At 41.9% G+C, this 7672-nt stretch overlaps 1 pseudogene; it reads left to right on the forward strand.

The window, feature by feature from the left end:
• The first annotated feature begins 232 nt into the window (after window positions 1-232).
• LOC102975987 (elongation factor 1-gamma-like) lies at window positions 233-1533 on the forward strand (annotated as a pseudogene).
• The last annotated feature ends 6139 nt before the right edge of the window (window positions 1534-7672 follow it).

Below are 7672 nucleotides of genomic sequence, written 5' to 3' on the forward strand. Positions count from 1 at the left end.
TTATCACTAATTGGAATAGCATTCTTATTTTACGTGAGATTGTTTGTGTAAGCATAGATGTAATTCAGAAATTTCTATCATTTCACTCATATGCCTGTAGCTATCTTATATATGTGAATATATGATAGGGCACGGGCTCTTTTATAACTCTTATTTTAATAACTTAATTGAATATTTTGTAAAGTAGTATGTTTTAAAAATAAATAGATGGCCCTTTCTCTGCAGAATCACCATGGCGGCTGGGACCCTGTACACACATCCTGAAAACTGCAAGGCCTTCAAGGCCCTCGTTGCCGCTCAGTACGGCAGGGCTCAGGGGCACGTGCTCTCGGCACCACCCCACTTCCATTTTGGCCAAACCAATGGTACCCGCGAATTTCTCCGTAAATTTCCTGCTGGCAAGGTTCCAGCCTTTGAGGTTGACAATGGATTCTGTGTTCGAGAGCGATGCCATTGCCTACTATGTGAGCAAGGAGGAGCTGTGGGGAAGTACTCCTGAAGCAGCAGCCCAGGTGGTGCGGTGGGCGAGCCTTGCTGATAGCAACATCGTTCCCCCAGCCAGTACCTGGGTGTTCCCCACCTTGAGCAACATGCACCACAACAAGCAGGCCACGGAGAGTGCAAAGGAGGAGGTGAGGCGAATTCTGGGGCTGCTGGATGCTCACTCGGAGACAAGGACTTTTCCGGTGGGCGAACGTGTGATGCTGGCTGACATCACAGTTGTCTGCACCCTGTTGTGGCATTATAAACAGGTTCTGGAGTCTTCTTTCCACCAGGCCTTCCCTAATACAAACCGCTGGTTCCTCACCTGCATTAACCAGCCCCAGTTCCGGGCTGTCTTGGGGGAGGTGAAACTCTGAGAAAATGGCCCAATTTGATGCTAAAAAGTTTGCAGACAGCCAGCCTAAGAAGGACACCCCACGGAAAGAGAAAGCTTCTCGAGAAGAGAAGCCGAAGCCCCAGGCCAAGCGGAAAGAGGAGACGAAGGCAGCTGCCCCTGAGGAGGAGCTGGATGAACGCGAGCGGGCGGCGGCTGCTGAGCCGAAGGCCGAGGATCCCTTGCTCCCCTGCCCAAGAGCACCTTTGTGTTGCATGAATTTACGCGCAAGCCCTCCAACGAGGACACACCCTCCGTGGCGCGGCCGTACTTTGGGGAGCACTTTGATAAAGATGGCTGGTCCCTGTGGCACTCCGAGTACCGCTTCCCTGAAGAGCTCACCCAGACCTTCATGAGCTGCAACCTCATCACTGCAGTTTTCCAGCGATTGGACAAACTGAGGACGAATGCATATGTCAGTGTCATTCTCTTTGGAACCAACATCAGCGGCTCCATTTCTGGAGTCTGGGTCTTCCGAGGCCAGGAGCTTGCCTTTCCGCGGAGTCCACATTGGCAGGTAGACTATGAGTCATACACATGGTGGAAACTGGATCCCAGCAGCGAGGAGACTCAGACTGGTTCGAGAATGCTTTTCCTGGTATGGGGCCTTCCAGCATGTAGGCAAAGCCTTCAGTCAGGGCAAGATCTTCAACTGACCATCTCTGGCCATCACCTAGCTGCCTGCACCTGCCCTTCAGGGAGAATGGGGGTCATTAAAGGAAACTGAACATCGAACCCTTTCCTGCCCTGCCTCCTTTGTGGGTGATGGCTGCTTCAAAGGGGAGTAGATAGGTTGAAGCAGGGTGTTGTCTATACCTGCAGGACCTCCCTGTGCAGGAAAGAAGTCTTCAGAAGAGCAGAAAGAGAGAGCTCTTGTCAGTTGTGATTTCTGTTTTTTTAATTGCCTTGCCTCTCCTGTGATGACCATCTTCTAGCCTAGCTGGGAAAGATTGGATGTAGTTAGAAGGTGGTGACATGGGGCTTTGTAAGTACCTAATTCCAGACCTTCCTGCATGAAGGGGGAGAATACCTGCTGACTGGGTGAGAGCACAGCATATGCAGAGCGACTTAACACTACTTCCCTACTTCCTGCAGCTGCCCTCTGAAGTGGGGTGGCAGCTGTATCCAAGAGTTATAGTTTCAACACTTCAGACAAACGGCAAGAAGAGGCACAGACTCCTTGGAACAGATGCTGGCCTGTGGGCCCTAACCTAGCTGTGGATCATCTCTGGGGTATCCTTACTTTCTATCAAGAAAGTGGGGTTCAGAGATTTAAGCAGCTTGCCTGTGATCACACATCTTAGATGGTGGAGACAAGATTTTGAACCCAGTGGTTGTCACTGGAGCCTGTACCCTAAACACGCCCCAGCGCTTCCTGCAATGTAGAGCAGTCATAAATGTCATTTAACAACCCTGAAAAAAAAAATATAGGGGCTTCCCTGGTGGCGCAGTGGTTGAGAATCCGCCTGCCGATGCAGGGGACACGGGTTCGTGCCCTGGTCCGGGAAGATCCCCATGGTGGCTGGGCCTGCGCGTCCGGAGCCTGTGCTCCGCAACGGGAGAGGCCACAACAGTGAGAGGCCCGCGTACCGCAAAAAAACAAAAAGAAAAACACACAAACAAACAAACAAAATATATATATATACATATAAATAGGTCATAATTCATTTAAGGTTCTGGGAATTTATTGAAAGTCAGTAACATTTAATAAATAATAAAAATATAGAAATATTAGACTTCATTATATGTATTTGCAGTAAATATTATTTATAAAAATATTATTGCCTTTGTGTGTGTTTGTGTGTATAAGTGTGTATGTGTATGTGAATTGAGTCCTAATTCTAAATGTGATTCATACTGTAGGTTACAATCAAAAAAGATTGAAAGTCACTGCTGTAATGTAAATCTTTTCAGATAATATTAGAATAATTTTTCAAGTTCCAATCTCCCCACCAAAATTTTTCCATGGTATTTACTAGCTTTATATTAAGCATCACTATTTTTACTTTCCATTTTAAAAGGTAATTTTGTCCAAAGTAGTTTGCAGGCTTAATCCATTCCCATTACATTTTAGTATTTTTCAATGTGTTAAAGACATCTAATTTGGAACTAATACGGATTTGTCGTCTGTAATTTCTGCTCTGCATCTCTCTGAATTTTATTCACTACTTGGTAACGTAACATTTACTCATACTAAATTTACAGCTTCTCTTTGCATCACGAAAACCTTATTCCATCAACATGTGTGTGAGAGCTATTTCCCATGCCAAATGGGTGGATAGCATGCCCTACTCTGGACCATTTTAATCCTTGAGTTTAAAAAGCAATCGCCATGGGCTTCCCTGGTGGCGCAATGGTTGAGAGTCCGCTGTCGATGCAGGGGACACGGGTTCGTGCCCCGGTCCGGGAAGATCCCACATGCCGCGGAGCGGCTGGGCCCGTGAGTCATGGCCGCTGAGCCTGTGCGAGCCTGCGCGTCCGGAGCCTGTGCTCCGCAACGGGAGAGGCCACAACAGTGAGAGGCCCGCGTACCGCAAAAAAAAAAAAAAGAAAAAAGAAAAAAGCAATCGCCATATCACTGAGATGTACAGGTAGCAATGAAACATTTGTGTACACTAAGAAATTGAAAGAGTAAAGCTTTTATATGTCACCTGGTGTTATATGAACTTTGCTAGGAAAACAGTAATCAGAATATCATTTTTTATAAACTAAATGAGCATTCATAAATGTCTAAATGTCAGAGGTAGATCAATAATAGATAGATAGCTAGAGATATCTATATCTATCTGTATACATACTGTATATCCTTCTTTATAGTACCCTTACCAGCATCAAGGCTCCATGTAATACGTACCCGGGATTGTGCCTTATTTTATTTAAACCCACCCTGTAAGGTTTAAATCTTCATTGTACAAATGATGAAACTGACACTTAGAGTTTAAAAACTCACCCAAGGACCCAAAGCTGGTATCTGGCAGATCCAAGACTGGAAGTCAGAGTTTCTCACTCTGAAGCACAAAATGGGCAGAAAAGCTGTTTTCTGTAGGTTCTACCTATATCAACAGCTACATTTTTTTCCTAAGTCCAGAGTCACTTGTGACACTTAATGTTGTCATTGGGTGGACTGGGTCCTGATTCTCTCCCACCCGCCCAATTTCATTTTGCAGCAGTTACCCCAGGTCTTTTCACTCTAGACATATTGGCTTTTTTTTTTTCTTTTTCTTGAATTTCCATTTTTCATTTATAGAACTTTTTGAGAGAATACATGATTCATCTAATTAAACTTCATATACAGGACAAAGCAAAACAAGTTGAATGTTTTCATTTTTCACTTTGGGGGAAAAAAAATAAGCTTTTAGTTAAATCAACTTAAGAAACAGCTTGAATTGCAAGATAATACTGCTCCTATAAGTAATTGCTTATGTGCTTGTCCTATTCATAGTGGAAGAGCTATGATTTATGAACATTTTTAGTTAAAGTATAATCTTGGATTTATTCCAAATAATTGCCATCTTTGAAATGTTGTCAACCTGGGATAGCCACAGGGATGCCAGAATTAAAGTATTATATCAGTTTACCACATGGTCCGCCCATTGGGCTCAAGTACGTTTTTATCCGTCTCTCTTTTATCGCATATTTCCTTACTTCACATTTATATTTAATCCATTGACTTCCGTGATTTCTTTTATACCAGAGAGCATGTGAAACACAGGGAAAATGAGTAGACATATTCACTTAGCAGGAGCTTTCTTCCTAGTTCTCTTTCCCTCTCTTTCTGGCTAAACCTCCATTAGGCAAAAGTGCTCCTGGTATTAATCTAAGATGATTAGCTGTGAAGTGGAACACAAAGACTGGCCTGGGGTGGAGACATCTGACAGTGGGAAGATACTTCAGAGCAAAAGAATCAAGAAGAACACGAGTTTAAGAGGCAAACTTCAAACAATATTAGGCACAAGAAATAACGTGAGCTGCAGCTGCAAACCAAATGGAAAAGTATATTCGCCAGTGTAGAGACTGTTCCTGGCCTTTCATTAGCTGTACATGGGTCCCAGAGAGCAACACCAGTATATTTCAGTTAAGTTTTTTCTCTCTCTCTCATCCTCCTCTTACTTTTTACTTTTAAAAAAAATTTTTATGGGAATATAATTGCTTTACAATGTTGTGTTAGTTTCTGCTGTACAAGGAAGTGAATCAGCTCTATGTATACATATATACCCTCCCTCTTGAACCTCCCTCCCGCCCCTCCATCCCACCCCTCTAGGTCAACACAGAGCACTGAGCTGAGCTCCCTGTGCTGTACAGCAGGTTGGTTCATCACTTGACTTTTTTTCCCTACATGCCCCCACCTCTTATTCCTTTAGCTTGCCTAACTAGCTATTAATGTTGTGTTAGAGGCAGCACTGCTTCCCTTATATACTATGTGCTCCCCTAAATAATCCAGCCTCCCTTGCAATTATATTAGGCCACGAGGCTAGTTCCAGCCAATACTGACTTATCAGAGGTGCCCTATTGCACTTCTAGACCAAACATTTGATAGTGTGGTACCTCTCTCAGGAAAGGGAGACGTCACAACATACAGGGAACCTGGATCCCTGAGTCACCTGATGGAAGAGCATCTCCAGTGACTGGCATCAGACTTCCTATGAATAATTATTAAAAGTTATATAAGAAACTGTTGAGATTCAGAGATTAATTTGTCCCTATAGCATAGTCTAGTTTCTACATTAAGCTACATTTTAAACTAATATATACATTGATATTCACTACTAATGTGCCAATTAAGTGGAAAGAATGCACAGGTCACACACTAGGAGTCTAGGATTTTACTTCTATCCATTTTATATTCCTTCAAACAATATGTATGAAGTTTCTACAGTATTTTAATCATTGTTTCAGAGAGGCCCTGGGAATAGTAAATAAGACAGATCAGATCCCTGTTCTCAGAGAAAGGGTCAGACAAAAATTAAGTAAATGAACAGATTAGGTAATTCAGAGTTTAATAAGCACCGTTAAAATCAATACTAACATTGTGTGAGACCGGTGACTGGGGGGACTATTTAATTGAATAGTTAAGGAAGACCTCTCCATCTTAGAATTAGGACATGAATGAAATAAAGGTACTAGTTCAAATATTTCAGAGAAAAGAACCTGGGTATAAATATTCTTAATGCATTGAGAAAACGAAAGAAATCCAGGGTAACGGAAGCATCACAGTGAACCTGAAGAGAGTAGTACTGTATGAGGCAAGAGTGATATGCACCACTTCAGTCCGTAGTAAGGATTTGCAATTTTATTCTAAATTTTATGAGAGAATATTGGAGAAATTTAAGCAGGAAAATATTTTAATTGTGTTTGCATTTTCATACGTTCATTCCAGGCATAGTGAAGAGAATATGCTTATTTTTAATGCAGAACTGACTAGACTCACTAATCAATGAGATTTGCAAAGTGAAGAAATAAAGAAAGCAATAACAGCTCCTAGAATCTAGACTTGTACAACTGGTACATAGTGATGTCTTTTGCTAAGATGAAGGAAGCTGGAAGGAGAATTTTCTTTCAGATGGGATTTATGCTGTCAATTACACATCCAAGTGCAGGTGTTTAATAGAAAATTCGATATACCATACTAGAGCACAGTGAAACAGAGTGAGAAAAATTTGGAAATATTTTTATGCAAATTTCATTTGATGCACTGGATTGGTCAAGACCACTTAGGGAAAGAGCTTAGACAGAGAATAAGAGTCATCTGAGGGTAGAGTCCTGGAATATTCCAGCATTTGCTAATTCAGAGACTTAATCCCTCACTCTCTTACTCCTCCTCAAAGCAGACGACTCAGTCTCTAAAAGCTTTATCTTGAGGGGAATCCATAAAGAGTGATTATAGTGAAATTTTCAGGTATAGTGATAAGCCACTGAGAGAAATAAAATCAGTAAAAAAGCACTTTTGAAAAATCTAAAAATACACGGCTTAGGTAGTTGCTTATTCTATCTGCAGCCCTGACTTAATTATGAAATAGTCACCTAACTCAGAGAATCCTCATTATATGACTCTACAAAGGGAAAGTAAGAGCAAGCTACTTCCTTTAATATATACTGGGAATACAATCATACATTTGAAATAAATGATCACCCTGCCACAAATCTTGATTGGGTTTCCATGAATAGCCCACTCGTGAAATATTCACTTGGCTAGTCAAGGAAGTGATAAGGGGACCACAGAAATGAGTATTTTTTTCCGAGAGTGATCTGACCTAGTTTGTTATAGGTCTTGGGGACATCACTCGAATTTTCTGTGTGTGTTTTGAAGCAAGTGCTAGGAAATGACCAGCAGCAGAAGTTCCATCTGCCCTCTCTGCAGTCTGTTTTCACAGGCAAACCACCACCATCATTCACCAAGTAGCACAGGTATAGTTTTTACTGGTAACAAAAGAGACATCAGGGACAGGGGCAAAAGGTGTCTCAATGGAATAATGATGTTTAGCTCTTGAAAAACCACTGATGAATTCCAGAATGCCAGCCACAGACCTCTTCCACATAGCACTGTGAACATGGTAACCAGGCAAACTAGAGGAAGATAGTAAATAAAATGCCTGTACCACAGTCTTAGTTAACAATCATATGAAGGATCTTAATAAGAAAGAGTCATTTGGGGAGAAAACAAATTATTCACTCAATTGGTTTGGACTATTTCCTACATATAAATATTAAATCTCTTATGGATACACTTAGTGAAGGTAGACTAACAGAATGGACGTTCATTGGTTTGATGGTTCATGAGCTATCTAAGGGTCACAG

The sequence above is a fragment of the Physeter macrocephalus genome, chromosome 15 (genome assembly GCF_002837175.3).
Source record: "Physeter macrocephalus isolate SW-GA chromosome 15, ASM283717v5, whole genome shotgun sequence".
NCBI lineage: Eukaryota > Metazoa > Chordata > Mammalia > Artiodactyla > Physeteridae > Physeter > Physeter macrocephalus.